Source organism: Palaemon carinicauda, chromosome 1 (genome assembly GCF_036898095.1).
Source record: "Palaemon carinicauda isolate YSFRI2023 chromosome 1, ASM3689809v2, whole genome shotgun sequence".
Lineage (NCBI taxonomy): Eukaryota > Metazoa > Arthropoda > Malacostraca > Decapoda > Palaemonidae > Palaemon > Palaemon carinicauda.
In genome coordinates, this window is record NC_090725.1 from 142110639 (window position 1) to 142121048 (window position 10410).

Sequence of the window (10410 nt, forward strand, 5' to 3'; positions counted from 1 at the left end):
TAAATAAGAATTTATATTCTTTTTTCTAGTTTTCACTTACAGAAACTAATCGTAATAAATATTATTGTTCTAAATTTATAGAAATATTAGCAATAGCAAATATGTAATCATACGTCAGACTAATGAAAGAAAATTTAGAATAAAGAGTGGAGGGTTTGGATGGAGAGTGTCCCTCTACAGTATTCCACAGAGGGAAACATGTCCAGGAAAAATACAATAAGAAAACTCCGGCAGCTCAAACCCAACTGTCAATGCACCATATCCACCTTTGGTGCTTTACGAGACATGAAAATGGCTGGGTCATAATAAAAACACGTTGAAAAAGCAGACAAAATTACGAGTAAAACAACATGAAGACTTCCTTGACATATTCCTTACCCAACTTTTGAGGATGTATTAATGTTTGCAAATAAACAATTGAAGTTTCCATCACCATCACAGCCGGGCAAGAACACTTGGCCCAGACCACACAAAAAGCTAAGAAGAGCTGAATACTAAAGGGTAAGCAAAATAATTCTTCACCAATTAGTTGTAAAAGAAAATAAAGTTCAGTAAGCAAAGAAACATATCTATGCTCATAAAATAAGACCAAACAAGGGTTCGTTCATAAGGCCATCTCGTAATCCTCGTAATACAGACGATCAGCCACTTTGGATATCATAATCATTAAGGTAAGGCGATATTTCAAGCATGCGCATACGCAACTCAGACCTTTGATTAGAGAGAGAGAGAGAGAGAGAGAGAGAGAGAGAGAGAGAGAGAGAGAGAGAGAGAGAGAGAGATAATCTATTTTTTCGCACACAGAAGCTGGACTCTCACTTAAGTGGATAATGGTTAACATTTACACGCTCGCGTCGTTGGCAGTTTCTCAGCTGTGCCACAGATTAATGGATGATGTCATTCTGAGTTCCCATTAACTGAAGACGTAGTCATACAAACAAGGAATTACACTGACGGTATATTTGTGTATACAACGTACAATAATAAAAATGAAAGAAAAAAGTGGGGCTTACGCATCTTCTGTCACTAAAGGTTATAAACTTCAGCTGTTTGCCTCGCATGATTTCTGAATTAAAGCTAGTCAATAAAAGACTAGCGGAGTAATTGCATACCTTTCAATATTCTTACGATGTAATTTCGAGAGAAAAATAATCAGTACGGCTTTTCCAATCAAGCGTGGTTCTGGCCATTTCTGATAAATCTGCCCAACAGCCACTTTTATAACTGTAGGCTACTCTGTCTTTTATTATCAATTTTCCCGGGGAAAAGGAGATTTCAAAATTGTCAGGTTTTCCCCCCTCTCTCTCTCTCTCTCTCTCTCTCTCTCTCTCTCTCTCTCTCTCTCTCTCTCTCTCTCTCTCTCTCTCTCTCTCTCTCTCATATTCCTATAAAAACGATGAATGAAATGCTGCGCAAAAATCACAATGGATTTGTTTATTTGACCTATATAGTCCAGTGATGGAACCTGTGAGACCATTTTAATATATGGGTCAAGTGACTTTGAACTTCAAGTCATGATGCCAAGGGCCCCCTTAGTATGGAAATACCTTAGGGCAATATATATATATATATATATATATATATATATATATATATATATATATATATATATATATATATATATATATATATATATATATATAAAACTTTTATCTAAAGACGCAAGATCACACTTCTTATTTGAAATATACATTTCTTTTTTAATGACCACCGGAAACACGTCAAGTTCCATATCAGCTTCAGTTGGGACTACATAGTCAAAGCTTGTATCAAAGTACATTTTTGAGTCAGAAAATTCAAGGGTGTTCAATGCTTTAAAAGCAATATTAGTTTCCTTACAGAAGTTCTGGAATTCAAAGTAATAAATCATCGACGATTAAAAAGCTATCACAGTGACCGTAAATATTTTTCAAAATTGTATGAATGACTGTTATGTATAACATTATCTTGCCATGATACTCAAACTTAATTTTTCCTTTCAGAATAGAATGTGGAGTTTTAAACTAAATGGCCATTATGGACGCTCGTGACTGGTATTTACGATTTTTATGTCAAAATGATGATCAATGAAAAACTTTAGGCCCATTTTCATCTACAAAACAGAAACAATCCTGATCAACAAAATGCACGTTACAAAGAATTATTAGATAACATCCAGGAGCTGACAGCATTAGGTGAGTTACCTGATTTTGTAGTAGTGAATGACATTAGTGGTGGTGGTAGTAGTAGTAGTGGTTCTCAGCATATAATGCGATTGTTAATGTCCAATGGAATAGTATAGTACAAAAGTGCAGGAATGCCATTGACAACCAAAAAGTGGAGAGAGCAAGAGAAAGTATGAAGAATCTGTCATCCCAGTAAAAACACGACATACAATAAGCAGCACCAGGTCTACCACACAGCCTTCACTTTCACTGTTTCACACTCAATATCTCCCAAACAAGTCAGCACACCCTGTATCTTCTGTAATAAAATAGTCAACCATAAGGAACTAAGAAAAACTGCTACCCTTGAGTTTCATAAAAAAAAAAGTAAGAAAATATGATCAGGTATTAGGTGACAATCATTTTTATTGGCCCAACTAGCTGCCGGTGTCATGGTCCCAATTGAAGCGATATATCATTGTGCATGCTTGACTAAACTCTACAGAAAGGCAGAAACTGTTGGCTGTGATGTTACAGAAAGTGATGCAACACAAGTAATCCGAGCACATGTTTTGAATGAGTTGCTGGACTTTGCAGAAGAGTATCGTGGCTCGGGAAAGTCACAGCTAATGGCTGACTTGATAACGCTGTATGATAATTGCATCACTAGTCTGTTTCCCGGACATCACATGCAACACCACACAGTTTTGGGAGGATATAGAGTATCTGATTCCTGATATTATACCTGTGCGAATAAAGAGAGGATGGTCCCTTATCTTTGATGACGATTTAAGCAATACCGTTGTTGATGTGAAGGACAACACAACTACATATGTCACTTATTTTTAGAGCAGTCAAAATTCTCAAGCATAAATATCTCACCATAAAACAGGTTTTTACTTGATGCTTTTTCTCTACATGTGAAACATTCAATGCCCCCAATGTTGAATAAATAACACTGCACCTTCAAACTGGAAGTGCATCTCTGGTTGATGTCACACATCAACAAGGACTATGTGTATCATATGACTGCTTAAAGTTCCTCAGCACAGACATGGAAAATTCAGTAATTATTCATTGGGAGGATATTGATGTGGTGGTCTCACTTCAAGTAGTTAAGTGTGTTCACCAGTGGTGCTCGACAACATTGATCATAATCCTTCATCAACCACAGTAGCTACATCCCTCCATAGAGCATGCACTAGTATTCAGCAACATTTCCATTCAGAGGGCCAAAAAATCCGAAGATGTCATAGATATCCGAAATCCTGTCGCAATGGGACACAACATGTAAAATCATTGCCACCTTGCTAGACAACCATGGACCTGGATGTTTCAATGCCCAATGATGAGATCATGTATTTCCCAGCCCTTCACACCAACAACCATCCTCATCCGTCGTTCCTTCCTCTCAGAAACATAATTGAAAAAGGCTACCAGTGGCTGGAGAGAGGCCAACACACTCTAACAAAAGAGAAACTTGGGGAGGAAGAATGGATATCATGGGCTGCATATCATGCCAGTACCACAGCACCCACTTCATTTCCTCCAGCCAGGTCATACATGTTATCGCTCTTCACAGTCTCCCACGAGCCCTATTACGGCTTGGCATGCAATGAAAGTCTTTTGCCAAGCAATCTGTTACTTGAATCCTGACCAAAACCAAATTATTGTAGCTGATTAAACTCTTTCTCCATTGGCCAAGGAAACTTCAGTGGATGTTACCCCAATCTCAGTTTGGAGAAGATTCCTTCTTGGTAACACTGAAGCCACTGCATATAGAGATGATAAGGAGTGTGTCGGGGTGACTGGTTGGATGGCATTAGATGGACTATAGTTCTTACCAACTGTGATATCTCAACAAGTGACAAACCTCAGTCCTTTACTGGTATTCCCCACATCTGCAGAACCCGTTACATACGTCAGGTTTCTGTTGATGCTCGTTTTTTTTGTTCTTACAAGGAAGACATATCATCTGTATGTTGAGCATGTAACAAATGATAAGCAAAGAAACACCATTCCTGTGCTTTTTGATGACTGGATCAAAATCAAACAGCTATATATAACTTAACCCCAGAAAATTTTTGGTTTAAGCTTATGGATTGGATCTCCTCATATTTCAGGTAAGACATGTCTATTCTAAATATCTCATTCTTTCCTTTGATTAGTCAATATTTAAAAAATTAAGAGTAAAGTTTCTCTGGATTTGCCTAGTATTTTGTATAAATAGCTTAGCTGTGTTGTTTTGTTTCTTGTTTGTCAAATCCTGTCGCTCAGCAGATTTTTCCCTCTAGATGGAGATGCTGAATTCATTGATGCCCTTGGTTTTTACCTTGGATCATGCTTATTATGCCAGGAACTTGCCCATCCCTCATCGTGATATGACAAAACTAGAAGAAAAACACCCTGCTCTGTTTATAGAGTTCAAGAGTGGTCACTTGATGGAGCAGGAATCCAAAAGAGCATTCTCCATGATCCCACATGACCAGATTCATGAGCAGCTGATTGACTGGCTCAAGAATCATGCTGGTGTCATAGAAAATCTTGTTGACTCAGGAACAGGTTTTAGAGAGCAGGTTATGTTCTGAGATAGGACACGTAGTCAGAGAGTTTGAAGGCATAAAGGAGTCAGAGGAACAGACATCATAAACATTATCCATAGTTTCAAGCCGACTATAAGGCAATTGTCTGATGTATTGCCAAACAAAACTTTGTTTTAAATAATGTGTGCACAATTTCGAATATTAGTTTTTTTTTCGTATTTTTGGCTAATTTGCAGGCTTTGGTAGATGCCTTTGATACTCTTTGAATTTAATATTGTATGAGTAATTTAAATGTTATATTTGTTTTGTTTTAATTTGTACAGGCTTTAGTAGACACCTTTGAGGAAATCCCTTCATGGAGAACAGTGTAGATCCACTAGACTTGAATGAATCAGTTATCATGCCCCAAGATGTGATAGACAATGTGAGGAGAGTGAAGGACTTTGGAAGAGAAATATGAAGCATTTGTTGACAAGTGAGTCAGGTCACACGAAGAACCATTCACTGCTCCAATACGATTTACCAAGCTGAAGTTATTCAAGGCTTCTCTTTTGTCAACCTCATAAGGAATTGGCAGTGGCTATTGTAAGGGGAGACAAACAAAAGTGACTCTCCCTTTGCTTGTGGTTCATTCTGGTCATAAAAGTAACTATGGTGTATTCTCACATGAAAATTCTCCCCATCCACCTTTACTCACACAAGGGTCAAACATATCATGGAACTAGGAATGAAATATTGGATTGTATTATTCCTAAAGACCTTTACAACAATACAGCTGTGGTAACTTCTGCTGTGTTACATGGTGTCAAAACCATTATAGAGACTACTTTACAGATGTGTTTGCACCCTACATCTGTTTTTGATTTGAAACAAATAACAGGGTAGACATTATTTGGGACGTCTGTTCGAAGACAAGTCTGAAGTCTGGTAGCCGAGAGCAACTAGGCATTAGAGGAAGGAGAAGAGTTAATATCTCCAACAAAGTTCCTGGCAATTGGGATGCCTTCCTTCATGTGGATCTGAACAAATATGAGTTGTTTGTAAAGTTTGCAAAACAATTAAAGCTCATGTCACTTTAAACCTATTGTATCTCTTCATTTGCGCCCTTGCATGATGTAGTCCATAAAACATTAATGCATTGCTATGTCTTCAATGGTATTCTCTTTCTCAGGGCAAAGAGATCTTCACAACCATGCTTGGAGAATGTCTTGCTTCACCAACTAACATTAACATTAATACACTAGCCCCTTGCAAACATGAGGAGACAGACGCTTTGGTGATTATGCATGTAGCCACAGTAACCTTTGCTGGACATTATCAAGAAATTGCCCACAACAGTGATAGTGATATTGTAGTGTTAGCTTTTCCACTTTTGCAGAGCTTTGACAGAGCATAGATGAACTCTGGATTGCCTTTGGAATACGCCGCCAATTCAGGTACAGTCCTTATTGTAATTGGAGTTTATACTTAACTCTCATTTCATACCTTCTACATATCTCTTATACCATTATGATGTTCATATATAATAATTTAGCTTAATGTCAGTAGCCATCCCTCAGTTTATGAAAAAATACAAAAATCTTTGTATGGAACTGTTAACTTCACAGTTCCATCAGTGTGATGTTTGGCTGTTGTGTGCATGTGCTCATAGGAGGCTGCACATAAAACTGCGAGTGAGAGTGAGCACTGTCACTCCTAAGCATGCTGGTGGAAGTAAGTTATATTTTACTCTGTGTGTGATGTGCTTGAAAACTGTATACAATATTCTTCAATGTTATAAAGTGTAGAATTAGGTTATTATCTTGCTTCCATGTACTCTATTTGATCCATCTCAATTGAGAAAAATTTCCTCAGTTGTCATCCACAGATCAAGGGGAAAATTATTGATCTTTTCACGGAAATCAAAACAGGAAGTATGGATTTAATTCTTAAATAAATGTATCAAACTTGAACTGTAACAATTTAGGTTATAGTAAGTAAGAAATGTTTGACTTTGTACTTTTAGGATTCTCTCAGGTTTCTGAATGAATTTTATTATACCAATTTGTTTCTTTTTACTCAAAATTAAAACAAAGGCTAAAAATTTTCTGGAGTAGCACCCCAACTAATTTCAGCTACGAGCTGGCACTAAAGCTGATAAATTATTTTTTCTATTTCCCTTGTTAGGCATATTCACCACATGCCAAGGTGTTACCAGCATTTCATGCACTGACAAGATGTAGCACTACGTCAGCGTTCTTTGGAAAAAAGAAAGAAGACAGCTTGGTCAGTGTGGCAGGCTCTGCCTGAGCTCATCTTGCCTCTTCAGCTGCTCTCTTCTAACCCTACCATCGAGATGATCAGAACCTGTACATCCATCCTTCAAAGCTTTGTAATGGAACTCTATAGCATATCTGAGGAAAACATACAAATGTGGATACTGCATGACTCTCTGTTCCTTCATGAAGGTAGAGACTTTGGCCATATGGGACCAAGCAGAGCAGCACTCCAGCAGCATCTACTTCGAGTTATTTATCAGATACGCCAGATTTGCAAAAGAGCACAAATGCTATTTATGAAAATTTAAGGAAGAGTTTGTATATCACTATTTTTTTCTTTTTCGTCAGAGTGGACATATGTGCTGAAACAAACTTTCTAAAGACCATGCTACAGTCTCACCATGCGGTAGGGGTTGGAAGCAGTGTTCCCTATTCTCCTCACCAATACCTGTCTACACTACATGTACCATTTCACACGGTTTGCCAGAACTCCTTATTTGCAAATGCACCATGGACTTTAAGGCACCTTGTAAATGCTACCTGCAGATGAAGCTCTGTATCTCTTTGTGGCTGTAAAGGTTCATGTCCCTTGAGTGGGGATATTACCCAAATGCAACATTTGTTTCCAGTATCTGCCTCAGGCTTTAACAAAGCATTATGAATCTTAATACAATGTGGACATGCTCAATATTACACTGTACTTTCATTTGAATTGGCAATTAAAACCATTTGAAAAGTTCAAAGTTGATGTTTTTAATTTTTCATAAATCTATCTATCAAAGCGACTTGTTTGCATGTATATGATAACAAGTAAACAATAGTTGTTTTCTTTCAGCTTAACATATCCTTTTATGAATTTTAAAACCCCCGAAAATGTATATTTTGATACGAATTTTATCATTACAGTCACAAAATAAGGTGAGATAGGAAACATTGCTTGTTTCTGGCATCCATTTTGAAAAATGTGTATATTTAAAAAATGAACCGTGTTCTAGCTTGTATCTTTGGATAAAAGTTTTTCTATGGCCCTAAGGTACTTCTTGCTTAAGAGGAGATTTGCATCAAGACTTGAAGTTAACACCCGCTTTTTTTTTTTAAACTTTATCCATCTACTAATCAGCACCTGGGCAACCCAGCAGTTACACTATGATGTAAAAGTTAGAAGAGGATAGACAGAAAAAATATAAAAAGAAACACAGCGGAAATGTTAAAAGAGGTTGGATAAGAAATGATAAGAAATGAGGTCAACAACTCAAAACACTTGCAAGAGTTATGGAAAAAATGTGTGAGGGGAGAAAAGGTTTGATTGTTGGGAAAATTGTTTATTGAAGTAAAAAGAGATTATTGGGATGAATGAATAGGTGGATAGAATTTCGGTGATGGGACTGGGAAAGCCATTCACTACCGTGGCATTATGGGGAGTAGGTAAGTTCAAATGCAATAAATGTACAGATACTTTGAAAAAAATCCCCAAAAAACCAACATATAAGAATATATGAATCTGAGTACTTTGATGTGGAGAGAAAAGAAAAGAATATATGGGGGATGAGCAGAGCAAGAAAGAATGGTTCAAGGTTATTTAAGATGGCTGGCTTGCTATGTAATTTGATACAGCCTTGAGAATTCATAATTCACGGAAGAATCCACATTGGCTAAGGCAAAGGTAGCTTCATCTTCCCCTGAACAAGTAGATAAATGACAAAAGATAAATGTTACGATTTTGGAGTGATGAATTGGGTTCATTGTCATAGATGCCCAGTTGCATCTACAACCATGAAAGTACCAAGGAGTGCCGGGGGTTAGTGGTATAGAATCCTTACTCTGCTGTATGGCAATGCAGTAGGTTACATGGTCAACAATGGCCTCATAAACAGAACAAACATTTCCAGGGCACCTCAGAATTTAAAAAAAAAAAAAATCTGCCTTTACTCATGGGAACACAACAAGACTCCTTGTGGGACATCCATTTGATTCTTAGAAGAGTTCTACATGGATTCTGTTTCTGAAGCGAGGGAATTCCTTTAAGATAGGGGACTGCCATCAAACGTCATTCCTATAATGGAAAATACTCCACGCCATATTTCCCTTCTTTCCTTTACCTATGAGAATGAGGATATGATATTCCTACCTGCTGGTACTAAATCCTGCCTTCACCAACTTTACACACACTTTAGATTTGACAGGATTCATGCTACCCTTGATGTTGACTCTGACTTCAGCATCATAAATTTATAGAAAAATAACAAATTGAAAATGCAATTTTGTTTATTGCACATACTGTAAATGCTCTTAAAGTCTAAGATAGAGAAAGCATACTGGAAGTTATCATAGAGTGGGGTTATCAATTACTGAGGGGCTTCCCCCCATTAATTTATACGTCAGGGAAGTCTTAGATGTTGCAATGAAGTAGGCGAGGAGGGGATCTCTGACATAATCGATGGTATCACAGAAAACATAGAAGAAAACGCTTACCAAAGAGGATCTTAAAGACCTTCGAAATCCTCGACCGTTGATAATGGGGATGGTGAATTAGTATGTGCAGAATATCACTTAGGAACCATGAAATATTTTCAGTGATTAACAATAAGTGCAAATAATAACAGACACGAGCCTTGAGACAACGGAATTATGTCTTTATGTTCCTGAAAGATAACTTCTTACACACAACAACTGCAATATTTGTTTATAGGTGCAAAATAGAATGAAACAGGTGCCCATACCTGTGACTTACTAAAGCATACGGTTATTTTTCTTTCCATTCGATGGACAAAAGTAATATTTGTCCTGACATGTACAGTCACTCATATAAATTGATGGATGTCCGGGTGTTTGAGAGAGATTTCCATTTCACCCCTTTCTGGACGACAGGTGTCTGGGAGTGCGAGACCAGTCGAATATTGAACTACCTAACTCTGCTGTAGTAATTGTTAACTTTTACGAGTATGTTATTGATCTGTTTTTTTTCCATGTAGATATATATTACAGAGGTTCTGTTCTTTCCTTCTCTTCTGCCCTGTTGTTTTTCTCTCGCCTTTCTACTTGTAGTCAGAGTGAATTAAATGAGATGGTGGATCAGTCCAGAAATAATTAGCAACAAGAAGTATTTCATGACAGTGGATGGAGAATTTTGTAGCATACCATAAAAAACCTCCCTCTGGATCTTATTTTTTTTTTTTTCAAAAACTCATTAAAAAATGCTAAGATGTATGATTTTTCCCTTTTTCAAAATTGGATTAAATGGGCACTGCTAGTCTTCTGTTATAAAGCTTGACTCTCTGAAAAAGGATTGTTCATTAAACTATTCCATTGGAAGCCTAATTCGATTTGCACAGGCTCACATTGTTAGCAGTTGTCTGTGTCATTTAGACCATTATGCCAAATGCTAGGATCTTTATTGTCATTCCACACTACTTACACCTACCCTAGAAATAATTTTTGATATCCTGAAATTCAATTATCTAACGC

The 10410-nt window shown here is 37.2% G+C and overlaps 1 long non-coding RNA gene across 1 annotated transcript; it reads left to right on the forward strand.

Moving 5' to 3' along the window:
- Positions 1–215: 215 nt before the first annotated feature.
- LOC137643318 (uncharacterized) lies at positions 216–6109 on the forward strand. The gene is made up of 3 exons (XR_011044926.1): positions 216–501; positions 1983–2174; positions 5011–6109. It is a non-coding gene; the product is annotated as an uncharacterized lncRNA (long non-coding RNA).
- Positions 6110–10410: the final 4301 nt, after the last annotated feature.